The 16,834-nt window shown below is 39.2% G+C and overlaps 1 protein-coding gene across 2 annotated transcripts in view; it reads left to right on the forward strand.

Annotated features, from left to right (window-relative positions):
* The window catches only part of cenpp (centromere protein P), an 89,897-nt gene that overhangs the window by 25,583 nt on the left and 47,480 nt on the right, over positions 1 to 16,834 (forward strand). The window lies entirely within an intron of this gene.

Genomic DNA, 16,834 nt, shown 5'->3' on the forward strand with positions numbered 1-16,834 from the left:
CATCCATGTATTTTCTTTCGCTTAAATGGTTGCAGTGGCAACAAGCAAAGTACAGCTGCCAGTATAGTTCTTCAGAGGTGCTTGTCAGAATTGCTTCAGAAACCACCTTCTTCTACACTTTCACTTAAAGTGCACTTGCACTCTGGCCTATTGCTATTATAATAGCAGTGTTTCACACAGAATTAGCTTCTATTTGTGGCAAATTGATTGCATGTGATTGGCGAGTGAGCCCAGTCCCAGCACAGGCGTGCAGCAGCTCTGTGTGCCCTGATGAGAAAGGAAGGAATCAATGCGCTGTGCACAGCTCTACAAAAGTACAACCTTAAACGTATTTTATATTATATATAAACTGTGGTGAGACAAATTCAGGTGATGAATGGGAAAAGCTTTACCAGATAGTAAGAGAGAATGCTTCTCTGCAGAGCCTCGTATCTCAGCTGGCAACGTTGTGCAATACACAATGTGCCTCAAAGAATGGTCCGACATTCTGTGGGCTGTATTCTAATGTTCCACTTGACTTATCCAAACATCTGAAGCGCATTTTCAGTGCATTGCTTGTGTGTAAAAGGCACGTTGTGCACCTGCCTATGTAAGTGTATATTACTCTCTTGATTATGTGCCACTTACTTAAGACCAGGTTTTTGCTGGTCAGCCGTGTAGTCGGGGGGGGGGGGGGGGGGGCGCGGCAATGGTTCTTCTGCAAGCTTATTCTGGACTTCCTTGGACACCCTTCCAAGGAAATTAATTTAGCTCACTTGTGTCTGTGATAGCATTCTTTTGGTCGCGACTCAGACCTCGTGATCACAGGCGATGGTTGGACTGTAGATTGACTGACTGATAAATCGAGAGTTTCCCTTTCAGCCCCGGCTCCCAACTCTTCACCAGAGCAGTCCAGTACGTTTTATACATTATTGTGGGCATTGCAGGAATCCTCCTGTGGATCTCCCAGTCCATCTTACCCTTTCTTCTGAAAAAATACCTCAAAGCTCATGACAGTGAGATGATCCTGGATGCATATAGCAGCAGTTTGCAGCTAGATGCAAAGTGGCCGGGATGTGAATCAGCACTTTGATGCCATGACACTATGCTTTAAAACAGTCTATCAGCCTCCTCTGAGACTGAGAATGAGTTATTGCTGCAAGTGAAGGAGTGTCTCAGCATTGTATAAATCAGGTACTTATTAAAATTAATAGTTTGGCTGCCATTGAAACTTACTGTAGTCAACTTGATTGGCTTGTGAAATGACATAACGAAATTGCTCCAAAAGATGGTAGAAAAAGGTGAACAGGTTCTCAGTGGTCTTAGTGAACTATAACCAGAACAGTGATCCCTAGAAGATATCGTGAGAACATCTTGGACAAGTCATATCTCAGCTGTTCATCTCTTTAATCAGTGCTTCTCTATGGTTTAATATGTATCAGACATCTACAGCCTTGCTTTTCAAAAGAGTTATGAAGTGCTGTGCAGGCAATAATACACAAATAAATAACAGCTAATATAATAGAAACAAAAAACACCAAAAATGAATCACAAACAGAATTATTGGAAAATGGCAAAAAAAGAAGTATGGGAGAAGTTTCCAAAACAGAAAGGCCAAGAGATTCTTAATAATAAAAATTAAGGGACTCACTCAGTGTATTCAACAGCTGCTAAGGTCCAGCTGTTCTTGGGTTGATTTCAACCTTGGTTGTCAAGTCAGAGGGATGCTGGGCTTCCCCAGAGCAGTTCGTAAGAATTTGCTGTGTTTTCGGCATTTTCCCTATGGTGAAATGGAACAGTAAGAGACACTATTTCTCTATAAACATGCAGAGGGAAGGAGCAAAGACTGAGATTTAACAGCAAAACAGTTAAATAGAAAACAGGTGACTATTTCAGCCTTCAAGAGGAGAGGAAAAGAAGGGGGCCCAGATATAAACATCCAAGGAACATGAGACCAGACTGTTACAGGTGTGTTAGCAATTATGAACACCTTTAAACTTTTATGACTCTGGGAAAAGAGCCAGCAACTGGAGAATGTTTTTCTTGTCACTAATTTTCTATACCAGAGTTTAGCTGTCAGGGTGGTTTCACTGGTATTCCATTGCACAATAAAAGAATGTCAATGGCAAAAGCCACCCACAACAACACACTAAACACACATTATTCTTGTCATGCTGACTTGCTCAATGTATGTTTGTGAACATGAGTGAGCCTCTTTTAAAACTTGAAAAAAAAAAACATGCCATAAAAATACTTCTTTTTGCTGTCAGAGTAGGTTTCAGTCATAAAATGCTATTTTTCAGCAAAGTGGTAAAACCGGTGAACTTGTTGAGTATTATGATCCTTAAGGTTCCCTGTTCCAAACCAACCACTTTACTATTACATAAACACAATCATCATAATGGTAAACTTTTTTCTGGCTTATTTCTTCTGACAGCTGAGGTCAACATGGGCCTGTTTTAGGGTGACAGGTGTAAGCGTGTGATACGTAACGGTAGACTGAAACCAGCCTAGACAAAACAACATACGTCAGTGAATTTACTCCACACACAGACGTCCATTTGACTGCAGAGGAGCTTTTGACACACCTGTTTAGGTATTAAACAGCATTGGGCTGCATGAGTCTGGCTGACAACTGACATGATGTATTAACCCACCACTGAGAACTCTGTGTTTTACTCATGACATAGCCACCCGTCATCTCTGGGCTGCCGCCACTGCAGGCTTGACAGTGAGGTTTTTTATTTTAGCTCAGAGACTCGTTATGTAATGAGTGTTATATGTTTTTTAAATTAAATGGCTGACACAAAACTACTACTTCAATTCCCTTACTAGGCTCCATGTGAAACTAAAAAGAGAATCAGACTTGCACATAATGATTATCCAGCTTTTGATCTCTGGAGCTTTTTAGCCTCCTATAGCTTACATTTTTGGCTTTGTGAAACACTCTGTGCTCTCATGAGTCATATTTCCAGGAAGAGCAGGCAGCTGTTTTTAGCAAACAGCTCTAATAAACCCACTGTACACTACCTGCCAGGCACCACATGACAGACAAAGTTAGAAAATAGCTTTTGAAGAAAGTGGAAGAGTTTGACATGTTTTTGTAGAAATTAGTGGTGACCAAACCAAAACTAAAAAGTAGACTAAATATTTCAGCAAGTCTTGTAAAAATTACACTTATTCACTGCTAATTCTAAACAGCAAAACCACTTTGAAGGAAATTTGATGGCCCCTTGATTACATTTTTATCAATTCAATAAGGAAATGAGGGTGCTCTGGCAACTAGTTGTTTTAGGTGCTGACCAAGTGTTCACATGAGTCTGAGTCCTACCGGGGACCTTTCCTGCATGTCTCTTCCCATCTCTGTCCTCATTTCCTGTCAACTCTCTAGTATTCACTCACAATCTTGTTCCTCTGCTGGGATATACTGTAAAACATTGTTATAACTTATTACTGGTTCAAATTAGCTCAATATTAGCTGGGATCTAGATGTATTTTCTTAAAATTAGATTACTTCTCTAATGCAAAATATGCTTACAAGATTATCTTTCTTTTAAGACAAAAAATAAGACCAATTTCTTGGAAACATGTTTTTTTTTTACTTTCTTGACATTCCTTATTTGCAGTGTACTATTAATTTGCTAGGACATTGCTGAAAATGGTGTTTCAAATTTACGATCCATTTAAACTCACAGGCCCAGAGCGTGTATGACTCATCTTTTATCTTTTGTTTTCATACTGACATTACTCTTTTGTGTAATTTTTTTTTGCATGAGTCATTGCCTCAGATGCTCCACGTTCACTTGCACAAGTTGTTCCAAGAGTTCATTATCCTGTTTTAAAATGTTAAATTGAATTAGTTCTCAGGTTTGTATTAGTGTGGGTCTATTTTTTTTATTTCCTGTAATCTTTTGGAAGTGAACCCCTACTCAGGAGAGGTATTCTGGCTTCCTATTTACTGTAGGATTGAGTCTTTTTCCTTATGCGGAGCCTTGGTTCAAATACTGGCATTCAGCCCTGGAATTTAGTCCCAGAGGATCTGAGGACAACCTGATGGTTAAAACAGAACAACCGCAGCCTCCACACGGAGACCACCACTTTGGTTTTAATTTCTGCAACATTTTTTTCCCAGAGCATGTGTTTAAAGATTAAGGTTGTTGTGTTTTGATTTTGGTAGCATTTGAATGGTCTCTTCACAGAGACTTTCTTTTTTGTATTTCTGACATTATCAACCTTAATTGAAAATGAACAGTGAACAGTGTTCTATTGCCTACAAGTCACTTCCTCTGGTTTGGTAGGTGTAACGTAAGGCCCACCTAAAAGCATAAACAGAACCATTTTAAAGTCATTTTGCAAGGAGGAGAACTCTAAATAGAAATATAGTTTTACATTTGAATTGAATTTAATCTAATGAAAAATAAGTAACACGTGATTTCAATAGCTCATTGCTTTGATGCTCTGTTGATGTGTATTATGACCCTGTATTGAAGAGTACTGTAGACTTCTGCAGACAGCAGTGTAGTTCTCTTGTCAAAGCCACATGCAGAGCAGATGTCAGGGATACATAGAGAGGAGGGCCAGGATTTAAAGTATCCTGTTGCTCATATGACTCTGTCATGCTACACAAGTTGTTCTGTGTAAGATAGCTGATAAATTGCTGTTAGATTGAAGCTAGTGTAGGTGCAGTAATTGATGTCAGGCCTGGACTGAAGCCTGCTTTCAGTTACCTTCCAATAAGTTTGATATGACAGTTAGCCCATGCCAGAATGTTGTCCTTGTTTGAATTTTAAAGAAACTCCACATGCTGAGTTGAATGCGTACTCTTTCCTGTTTTGTTTTTATTACATGCTCAGTCCAAGCTCTTCATTTTCCTTCAGGAATATTAGACTCTACCCTTCTTTTGACTCTATCCAGGCCAAAGTGAGACTTAATCAAGAGCCATTTAATTCAGGTGGGGTGAATTATACAGGATCTTTGGTTCATGTGGACACATCAGGGTCTGCTGTCTGTGTAGCTGCTGACTGTTTACTGTAAAGAGCCGTTCATAGTTCCCTAAGCCTGGAAGTTCTTATCACAGCATGAGATTTACTGTCAGGTCTCAAACAAAATACATACGCCCCCACAGAGGAGGATCTTCCAGCAGGTTCCACTGTCACTCAATGTTCCATTGCAATGTAAAGGAGGCCAGGATACCTGCAGAATCAGAATAAACTGTCATTGACCATCAGCATCTCTTTAACAGATTGTAGAGTAAATGCAAATAAACACCAATTTATTTCCCTCTAAGAATGTAAACACTGTTCAGTGTAGATGGGAAAACTTTTCTTGTTTTTTATCAGAAAGTCAAGTTATTTATTTGTCATCAAATCACTCGGTGGCCTTTGTGCCCTAGCATATGGCTTTTGTGGCCTAAAAATTTTGTGACACCAAAGGCCAAATGGTCTTGCCCCTAAAATGATCAAACTCCTAGCCTGGTCACAGGCCTTACATTATTAGATTGTTATAAGTGATGCATGCAAGCAGCGTTTCACTGTTGTAGTTGGTCAATGTGCTAGTTTAGGTGAGAGCTAGTTTTAAATGTGAAAACAAAGGGAAAGGGAGAACTGCAACACTGATATGCCTATTGAATATAAAATGATGATGTTGATGCTTGATGCAAAAATATTGTTAGTTTTTCCGTATACAAGCAATTTCCTAAAGTTTACTTGTAGTCTTTGATCTGTTACTGTGTATGGCTTTATTTAGATGTATACAGATCTTATATCTTAATAAACATTCAGCTGGAATTAAAAAGTCCTCCTTGTTTTGGAGGCTTGTTTTGTTCCTACCAATGTTGAGACCAAACCTACGCCCTTGGTGTTTACAAAATCAAGACTTATGTATCACTAAACTGAAATGTCACATCAAGCAGATCTACCAATATTTAGAGTTACTCCTGAACTGAAGACTGAAAACCAAGTGACAAAACTAGTTAACTGAAAGGGCAGGTCATCCAGGAATGGAGATAGTGGCTCATCCTGCCTAACCCTATTAATGACATGAAAAGAGTCAGATACAGTAGCACTCATCCTAACGTGCCCATTCTTATAGGAAAACAAATACCCAGGACTTCTGCCAAGATTTGTAGTTACTACTCTAAGGCTCATTTCATGAAAAAGATATTTGATTTGACAGATCAAAAGCCTGGGAAGCAAGAAATTCTTGGTGGAGTTGCAGTTAGCAAAAACATACAGAAGTTCATAACTGAAACAAGTGAGTTTTTCTCCATGTTTTGATTCTGGTAAATAAAACAAGTGCATTTGATCAGATCTTTGTGCTGTCTTGGTTTTGTGTTGTGTTGGCTGAGTTAGTGTCTTAATGATGGTCTCTGTCTATTGGTACTTGACAAGAGACCAGTTCTGATTAAACTGTCAACTGAGACATGATGGTTTGGACTAAACCAGTTTGAAACATATGGAGAGTATTATTGGCTGACTGGGTTCCAGTTTGCGGTGGTATTGGATAGTTGTCCTCTGTTCTCTGATGACTACTGGATTTGTTATCCCAGCATTCCTGGCATTTTCCCTCTCCCAGACAGAAACTGAAGGACAGTTTAATGTTGGCTCAAGAGTGATTCATGCTGACTTTGAATCATTTTAGATACTAAATATATAGTAGTTCACAATCAAGCCCTTGATTATTCCTAGTGAGCTCCTGGTGATTCAGGTTTTCAGACAGTGATTCATTTGTCTTCAGGTCGTCTGTCCCAGCGGAGCGTTCGGAGCGGCTTCAGTTTTTTCACTTTTTGTTATGTTGAAGCCTTATGCTAAAATGGACAAAGAAATGTTTCTCTCATCACTTAATACCCCATAATGACAATATGAAAACAGATTTTATGATTTTTTTTTTGCAAATTTAATAAAAACAAGAGACTGAAATATCACATTGACATAGATATTCAGACCATTTACTCTTAGTGCTCAGTTGAAGCAACTTTGGCAGTGATTACAAGTCTTCTTGGGTGTGACCCAAAAAGCTTTGTACATCTGGATTTTGGGATTTTCTGCCATGCTTCTCTGCAGATCCTCTCAAGCTCTGTCAGGTTGGATGGAGACCGTCGGTGGACAGCCATTTTCGGGTCTCTCTAGAGATATTCGATTGGGTTCAAGTCAGGGCTCTGGCTGGGGCAGTCAAGGACATTCAAAGAGTTGCCCTTGAGCTAATCCTGCATTGTCCAGGCTGTGTTCTTAGGGTCATTTTCCTATTGGAAGGCGAACCTTCAGCACAGTCTCAGGTCTCCTGGACCAGTTTTCATTAAGGACATCTATACTTTGCTTCATTCTTGGTCACCTTTCTTACCAAGGCCCTTCTTCCCTTGTCGCTCAGTTTGGCTGGCCGTATAGTTCTAGGAAGTTTCTGGTTGTTCCCATTTTAGAATTATGGAGGGGACTGTGCTTTTTGGAACCTTCAATGCAGCAGAAATGTTTTGGTGGCCCTCCCCAGATCTGTGCCTCACACACGATCCTGTCTCTGAGCTCTGCAGGCAGTTCCTTCCTCTTCATGGCTTGGTTTTTGCTCTGATATGTATTGTCAGCTATAAGACCTTAATAGACAGGAGTGTGTCCTTCCAAATTATGTAAAATCAGCTGAATTTACCACAGGTGGACTCCAACCAAGGTGTAGAAACATCCCAATGATGAGCAAGAGAAATGGGAGGCACCGAGCCAAATTGCAAATGTCACAGCAAAGGGTCTGAATACTTAAGTCAATGAGATATTTTTTAGTTTTTCCTTTTTAATAAATTTGCAATTAATTCTAAAAATCAGTTTTCACTATGTTGTTATGGGGTAGAGAGTGTAGATGGATGAGGGGAATTTTTTTTTTTTTTTTTTAATCTTAGCATAAGTCTGCAACATAATAAAATGTGAAAAAATTAAAGGGGTCTGAACGCTTTCCAATTGCACTGTACCGTCGTCATTCAGAAGTTAAAGGCTTACTGTACTTACAGCGAGAAGGTACTTTGTGTGACTTGGCTCCTGGGGAGGGAGCTCAGAGTCAACATGTGTTTGCTGGTACCATACGTCATTGTTGGACCTGAAGCTGCTGAAAAGGAAAATTAATCTGTGTTAATGGAATGATTCAGAGTAAAAGCGTTTATGTTTATAAGAGCTCAATAAAGATGAATGATTTTGCAGTTTTTTTTCTCTGACAGCTTAATATGACAAGAGTTTTTACTCACTTGTGAAATAATTGGATGTGAGATGAAACAGTGGGGGTTTTCATTTTTTAAACAATATCATTTGAAAGAATATCAACAGGTATTGAATTTTTACACCAGTTATTTCCCCACAGTGAAAATGTTTCTTACCCCAATATACATTAGAAAGCAAATACTTTATGTAGTATGTGCCATCTATCTTCCTTCTGCAACAGTATTTTGTAAATATTAATGAATTCTCCGCTGAATGAATACTGCTGAATGAAGGCTGTCGTCTTTCCTCAGTTGCCCAAAATGAATTTATTAATATTGTCAGTGCTCCTCATTAAAATTAATGAGGCCAACTATTGGCTTTCTGACAGTCTACAGTGACATTTGAAGAATGATGGGATAAATTGAAAATCTGTGATCTACACAAGCGTGTGGACCAAAGTATTATGGGACATATGGAGAGTGTTATTTGTTGACTGGGTTCCATTTGGGTGGTATTGGACAGTGGTTCTCTGTTCTCTAATGAATGCTGAATCAATCATCCAGACAGATGGATGAGGCTTTTGTACTTGTCACTCACTATCACCACACTGTAAAATAATTGATTCAGGTAGGGTTACATGTTCCAGGTCAGAATGACTGATCATTTTTTCCACTTCGAACTGAGATTCACAATCTTCTTCCAGTTCATATTGTCTTTGTGCAAACAGAAGAAGTAATGTAATTATTAGCTACTGGACAAATAGATCATATGCAACTGCATTAAACACAAATTCAGAAATAATCAAGTAAATCAATGTGTACTATTAAAAGAAGAAAAAAAAGAAAAAGATTTTTAAGAATTCCAGCTAATACATAGCTCGCCTGTCTACAGATGTAACATGTGTCCCAAAACACAGAGGCCTTGTCCAGTTACGTGTGAGACTGCTTTCGTAATGTTAACCTTGATGAAAAGCATTCCTCCAAACTCCAGCTGGTAAAAGCCTCCTTCAATCCTGTGTGATCATCAGGAATTGTAATAGTCTGTAGAGTCATGATAAAGTCATTACTGATGAAAACGAAACATCAGCCTCATGTCTGATCCCATATGTCATTGTTTTTCAGTGTTGACCAGAGCCATATATTTGGCTCCGTAAGGCAATAAATCATTTCAGTGCTTTGCTTATTTGAGTGGTTGGGCGACAGGGATTCTTGGCTGCAAACATCTTTTTTTGTGACCTTTCAGTAGCGTGGGTGTGTTTACCTTTATATTCGTCTTTGAATCTGCTTCCACACAACAGACTGCACAACTTTTACAGTACAAGTATGGCAATTTTGTCAGACATAAGTGATGTCTGTCCCAGCGGAGCGTTCGGAGCGGCTTCAGTTTTTTCACTTGGACTGTTCTTCCAAACCATCATTCGGTTCCATGACAGTAGTCATGATGCCAGTTCATACCTGATTAACCTTCAGATTATTAATATGTTTTTAATTAATTGAGTCATCATTAGGTCTATAAACCGTCAGAAATCGTGTCCATCACAATTTGCTGAGGCCTATGTTAACATCTTAAAATGTCTTGCTTTGTCTGAAGAACAGATCAAAACCCAAAGATATTCAATTTACCATCACATACAACAAACAAAACCTATAAATGCTCGATAAGGAAGCTGGAATTAAAGAATGTTTGGCATTTTTGATTTAAAATCACAGCTCAACTGTGTATACTGTAGCTCTTTGCAAAAGTAAAGTAGCATGACATTTTTCAGATGTTGAAAACACAAGTTTTTTCAATCAGTTTTGATTTTGCTACAGCTTCAGGGTTTCAGGCAGACTGGTGTGTAGTACAGTATTGGCCTGTAAAAATGGTATGTTGTCCTTTTTTCAGTCGATGAATCACACTCGTCCAGTAACACAGTAGCTTACTCTGTCTTCTCTCTACTACAGCTACAGTTCATCCATTCACACTCTATTCATATATTATTGTTTGTGGTTAAAGTCAATGCATTTTCCATGTGTTTGTGGAGGCAGGGGAATTCTGGGAAGTTCCCATGTTAATGTAATTATGTCTGTTTAATAGGACATTGTGGTCTTGAATATTTCCCTCTGTGCTAATTGTGATGAGGAGAACATGGCTGTCTCCTCAGCAGTAGACTCCATCTGGATAAAATCTCTTTTTATTGGACTGCCCTTCAAAAGCTCTGGCTTTAAGATCGCTACTGGCTAAAATAACAGTGTCTGTGATTCTGGCTATGACCGTCTGTCTGTCTTTGGATTTCTCTGTCTGTTGCTCTCGTGTCTGCTCTTCTGTCTTTGTGCATTTATTGATGCTATGGTATATCCCTATCACAGGTACTGAGGCAGGTAACACATAAATTTAACACCAGAAAACTCAAACTTTTTGTCTCTAAGGACCAGCAAAAGATTAAATAGTTAAATAAAGTCTAATATTTGACTACAGCCCCTGTAATGTTTGCTTTTGTGCCTTATTGATTTTACATCCATGCACATTGAATTCAGACAGTATAAATCTTCACTGTGATAAAAGCAGGAGGCAGGAGACCTCTGGTCATCCCCAAATGACAGAATTGTCAGGGATGACACATACTGGTGGAAACAGATGCTCTTGATTTTCATGTGCACTAGACTGAAATACTCCAAAGTACAACAACCACCATCCCACTGCAGAAGGAATGATACTAGACAAACACATTTCACTAATTAATTGAAAAATAAAACCAACATACAAGTGAAAACGTATGTCCATAGCACAAACTACACACAAATATGTTCACTCGTGGCACTTGGTTGTTTGTAACAGAAACTGTTCAGGTGTTCACTTCTACAGAATCTTTTACACCAGTTGTGCAGTTACTGTTGTTGAGGTTGTTATTTATGACCATATTCGCTAGTGATGCAGACATCCACAATAAAAAAAAACTGCTTCATGTAATGAGTGATTTTATACAGACAAAATGCGTTTTATCAAATTAGCTAAGACACAGTGCTCTTTTTTATTTAAACAGTCTGTTGTGAGGTTCGTAATTTCTTGAACTAGTCTGTAGTGTCTTTGTGTCTCTGTGACAATGTTTTGTGCTGCAGTCAGCTTCATTTGTATAGATGTTGCAACTGGACAGAGACGTCTTTAGTGTGAATCCAACTAGTAACAACATACTGTTACTTGCAAACAGATTTATGGTCACTTGGTACAACAGGTGTCTAGAGTCTCTGTCCATCTAAATGATTGAATAGCAGTGACTGTTGATTGGTTAGTAAGACAGATGGTTCAGCTGACTTCAGTACAGATGTAACTGATTTTTCATTCAGCAGGTATGGTTTTACCACCTCACAAGTCTTACTTAATATACTTTTATTTGACTGTTTTGATGCTCTCTGTTACATCTGCACTCTCTTTTTCTCTCTCACTCACAGTCTCACACAAACACGCCCTCTCTCACCCACATTCATCATCGACCAGGTTTTTCCACTCCAGAGCCAGACAGCAATTGGCTCGTCGTCCTCGTTGCTCATTTTTCATGTCAGCCTTTTCTCTGCAGAAGGCATCACTGCTGGGATTCTCTCACATGAACAAACAGGCCTTTCAGTCCTCGCCTCTAAACATTTTAATTTCACTGGCCTCATTTAGCCTTGGCTCTGCTCTGCTCTGGATGAGTTGGTGGTGTATGTTTTAGTTTTGTGTAGTGTGTGTATGTTTTTGGGCAGTTAATGTGTGTTGAGTGAGCGCTGACAGACTAAGTGTACAATTTTCTCCAACCTTTGAGAGTTTTTTTTTTCTGTGATTTTGGCATCTTCAAGTGTTTGGTTCCTCTCTGGAGCGTCCACAGCAGTCTGGGGAGACTTTGTGCCTCATTAGATATTTGAGTTTGTTGGCAGTAACTTTGCAGGATTTGTTGTGCATTAAAAAACAAAATGATGTTGTGGTTGAGAAAGGCTCTGATTGGACAGTGCTTCTGTAGTAATCTAATGGTGATTTGTGATAATTATGTTTTGGATTTGTAACTGTTATCCTTGCAGAACATGTACAAGAATGAAAACATAGAGGGGACTCACTGTGCTGACCATAACCCAAGAATATTTTCTTTTTTTTTATACATTTTCTAAACATAAGAAATGAACATAAGGCTACATCCACGCTTTTGGCAACAGTGTTCACTAAAACAATCTGAAAACATGTTCACATGGACACATATTCTTCATGTGTAGAGATCCACATTCACAATGACACAACATTACACATTGAACAGCATTGTAGCTAAATCTCTTTTTTTGACTCCTTCTTAATGAAAATTATTAATTGCTTTCCACAGTATATTGTCTTTGTTACTGAGCAGGGAGATCAAATTGAACTTTTTTGAATAATCATCAGTTTCTTATCTACTGTTTAGTAAGAAAATATACAAGACACAGATGATTTTGCGATTATTACTGTAATACACAGCACATTTGTAGCCAGATAGCAGCCAGTAGCCAGTTTTTGAAAAGCGGTGTAATGTGGACAGGGGGCCAAAGACAAGAGAAAAGTATGTGTTTTTAAATTTAGCCGGCTTATTGTGGAAATATTCTAAAGTTTTACGGGTGTCATTGAGTTTCCTCGCACCTTTTGATAGACGCTTTACAGACGTAATAGCTGAAGCAGCAAATACTTGGTTTGGATTTTACCTGTAACGATTGGTGGGCCTACAGCAGAAGCTTTTTGTCTGATGCGCCAAGAAAGACGAGCAGTCTGACGATCAGAGAGGTTGGACTCAAACTTTGAGGTTAGACAAGGAAATAAAGAAGAAAATACAGGTGAATTGTTGGCACAAACTGTCTGTCTTAAACACCCACTGCAGTTTACACACCCAATTCCTGCTTCAACTTTCTCGTCTTGCATGTTTCAGCCATCCTCATCCACTCTCCTGAAACGACACTGCCGTATGGGCTTTACTTCTTTCTCCTCTGCAGAGGAAGGACTCATCTGTAGCTTTTGAGGGGAAGTTTGCAATAGCAGGAAGAAGCAGAGCTGTGTGACCTTTCTACTATTTGACCAGGACGTCCTTTAAATGATGGAACACCAGCTTTATGAAAGGAAACTATGACATTATTCTTACTGGAGTTAATGAGAATTAGAAGGTAGTTTAATATTTCAGTGGTCTTGAAATCATCAGTGAGTTGTGAAGGGAATGATGAGGTTTTGGGGTCTTCAATCAGAGGAGCAGTGACCCTCTCCTGCCTGATGACTCTACCACGGCTGTCTTTGTCCTAAGTTTGTACTCCAGAAACCTGAGCTCCCTCTGTGCCTCTTCTGCCTCTTTTGTTGGCCTCTAACCAGCTTCTCCCAGGCTCACAGCCTAATCAAGGTCATTCACTGCATCCTCTGAAGACAAACATATCAAAAATAAGGCTAAAAATGGCAAACCATAAAATCCTAATGTTTCTGCCAAAATTTCTTTGATGGAAAATATTTCAGACACTCTGGGCATCAAATAACTAATTACCATCAAACTCATTCAGCAGGTTAGAGTCTCATTTTGCTCCAACCACTTCAAAGGTGCAGCCAAGTTTAAAAAAATGAAACCTCCTGAACTGTCAGTGTAAAGTCAGTGCATTATGAAGAGTCAGACTGGATTATGAACTTAAAGAACAGCACGTCTGACATTGTTAACACTGTTGTATTTAGACCAATTTTAAATCTGTCATGCAATCAGAGTGTAAGAGCTATAAAATTTTATAGTTGGTCCTCTTTGGTGCAGTCCAACTCTGGAGCTGCTGTGGCTTCCACTCCATCTACATTTTATCATCTGTGCCTGTGACATAATCATATGGCATGCCTTGCTTTATGGCTTATACATGAAGGGGTCCTTGCTGAGAAAAAGTTGTTTAAAGTTGTTTAATGACTAAGGGAGGCTGAAGAGGAGGAGAGGACAGAAGCTTGGGAAAGTGATCTGAATTTGTTGTTTTTGGATTTAAAATATTTGAAGTACAGAGAGGGACAACTGATTTATCACCTCGGGCAGTTAAACAGCCTTTAAAGTAGGCATGTTCCTGAGAAGACACAATAAATCCTACACACATCATGGATTTACAGTTTTTACCAAAAGAAAAAAGAAAGTGTGCAGCAGCTTTTCACCTGAAAGAACTTCTTATGGCCTGGTGAGGAGGAGCCGACTAAAGGAGGAAAATGAGTTAAAGATGGGACTGATAAGACTTTAGTTATCTTTATGCGTATATTTTATCACCGCTGTAACACAGAATTAGATAAAGAAATACAGCAGATTCTGATGAACAGTAGCTCAATGCAAACATGTAAGAGAGGGGCTGAAGAGTGACCATTTAGTACTGAAATTGTTTTTTAAATAGTTGATTCACATTAATAGATCATAATTGATCATAATCCAATTGTGGATTGTCATAATTAGTTGTTTGGGTTTGTACCAAGTAAAAATACCATTTCGCAGTTGGTCGGTGTGAACTTGAAACTAACTTCAACTCAATGCAGACTCTAAAACATTTCGTTTAGCCAGTGATAATCAAACTTAGGTCTGGTATCTGACCTGCAGTGCAGCAGTGAGTTTTTCCTCACACCTGATTGAGTCATTTGTCTTGCCTTTTTCAAAACTAGTCAAAAAAAAAGTTCTTGACACTGTGATGTGCTGCTCTGATTAATCACTGCAAATAGCACAATAAGAAGTGAAGCGAACCCTGTATAACTCATGTGGTGAGTGACAAATTTCTAACTATAGATTGAGAAGAATTGAACTGAATAGTGACACTCAGTGGATACTGATTGTCACAATTAGGAGACACAAACTATGTCTTAGAAATTCAGGCAAAAGAAAGCTTCCTTTGTCAGCTGCCATTTTCTTAGTGTTTGGAACCGGACCGATCTTGTTAAACTGTTATGATCTGGTTAGTTCACACTTTGAAGCAGGCGCCAACTGAATAGGGACATAACTAACATGTCCTCTACTTTATCATGGAAAGCATCCTCATATTGTTAATCAGTTCATTAATCTAACTAACTTCACTAGCTGAAAGACTCATCTGTGCAGGATGGAAGACTGGCAGAGAGAAGTCCTGGATGGGAGACAGAGGGGAGGGTGGAGAGGAGATGACATGAGTAACGAAGAAGATAGAAAAGAGCAAAAGCAGAGGGTGAAGAGAGGTAAAAGCCCTGAAGTGAGGACAATTTTTGTGTATGTGTGTGTGTGTGTGTATGTGTGTGTGTGTGTGTGGCTGTGGCTGTGGCTGTGAGACGTGGCAGAAAGAGGCCTGGCCAACCGGCAGATCTGTTCCATATGTTTCCTGAAGAAAGAGAGAGGCAGCTCCCCTCCACCCCACCCACAGCAAAACGAGTCTTCATTTAAAAAGACAAACCAGTGGAGCAGCAAACCATCCCCAGCATTGTGTGATAGCACTGTTCCGTGTGCTCTCATTTTCTGCAGACTGCAGATATCAATTTCTGGTAAAGATGGATATGATGAAGGCAGCTGGCAGGTGTTGGATTTCTGAGAGTCTGCAGGGAGCTGGCTGCTGTTTGACGGGGGCCTCCCACAGAGACTGAGAGGGCAAAGAAAACACACACAGCCTGTCGAGTTTTCACATTGGTTTCATCACATTCATTATTCCTGTATGTGCGTCTCCCAGTTTGAATTCTTTTTGTCAGCGAGGCAAGAATGAGTAACGCTTTGTTTCCAGCCTCAACGCTCATTTGAAGCAACTTCTGTAAGGACCCAATATGATGGGCACTTAAATTTGCTGGACAATGGTTAAATGACACTGCCTTTCTTTCCATAACTGGCAGCTCATTGTTTTACACAAGACAGATCTCTCACCGGTTTATGCCACAGATGAAGAACCAACAGCAGCATCACATTACATCACGTTAAGGAAGCAGTGATACCTCGTGTAGCTCGTAGTGATGAACCCAGAGCATTATCAACAACTCTGTAGCGCTAACATGCTTAATCAATGTTTAACAAATATGAGGCTTAAAAGGTGATACTACATTGACAGCTTGTTGCCCTGCCCCCAAGTCAATTAAAATCTCTAGCACAATTCAAGCAAATTAGAACAAGACAAAGATTAAACACAATTCTGTGCAGTTTTCAGACTTTTGATGATGATTTGATTTATGAGTCTGAACAGGACATAAAAAATCCAATCACATTAATGTATCAGTAATTCAGTCATTTCTGCAGTGTACAAATAGCTACTCATTATCAAGTGAAAAAATAAAATATGCTGATCCAGTCTGCTGAGAAGACTGAGGCCTTGCTGGTTTTTATGTAGGTTTCTGAACAGATATGTGGTCGGGGCTGAGTTGTGTTCGCCGTCAGTTCTCTAAAAACTGGTCTGCAGGGACAGGTTGATTTTGCTTGGGACAGAGTCAAGCTTGCTGTTTCCCCTTGTTTCCAGTCCTCATGTTAAGTTAAGCTAACAGCTGCTGACTGTAGCTTCATAGTTACTGTACAGAGGAGAGAGATGCTCTCATCTAACTCTCAGCAAGAAAGTTAATGAGCAAATGTCAGAGTTTTAAATTAGCGATTTTAAATTTTGGAAATACATGACTGTAATCCACAGTACAAAAATATTTATTGCTATCTTCAATGAAAACATGAAATCCTTGGCATGAATGGTCATTGTAAATAGCACACCATATGGTATTAATTAAAAGTTGTAACAAAA

Source organism: Trachinotus anak, unplaced genomic scaffold, assembly GCF_046630095.1.
Source record: "Trachinotus anak isolate AG129_WGS33_773 ecotype Australia unplaced genomic scaffold, CSIRO_AGI_Tana_v1 ptg000013l, whole genome shotgun sequence".
Taxonomy (NCBI): Eukaryota; Metazoa; Chordata; class Actinopteri; order Carangiformes; family Carangidae; genus Trachinotus; species Trachinotus anak.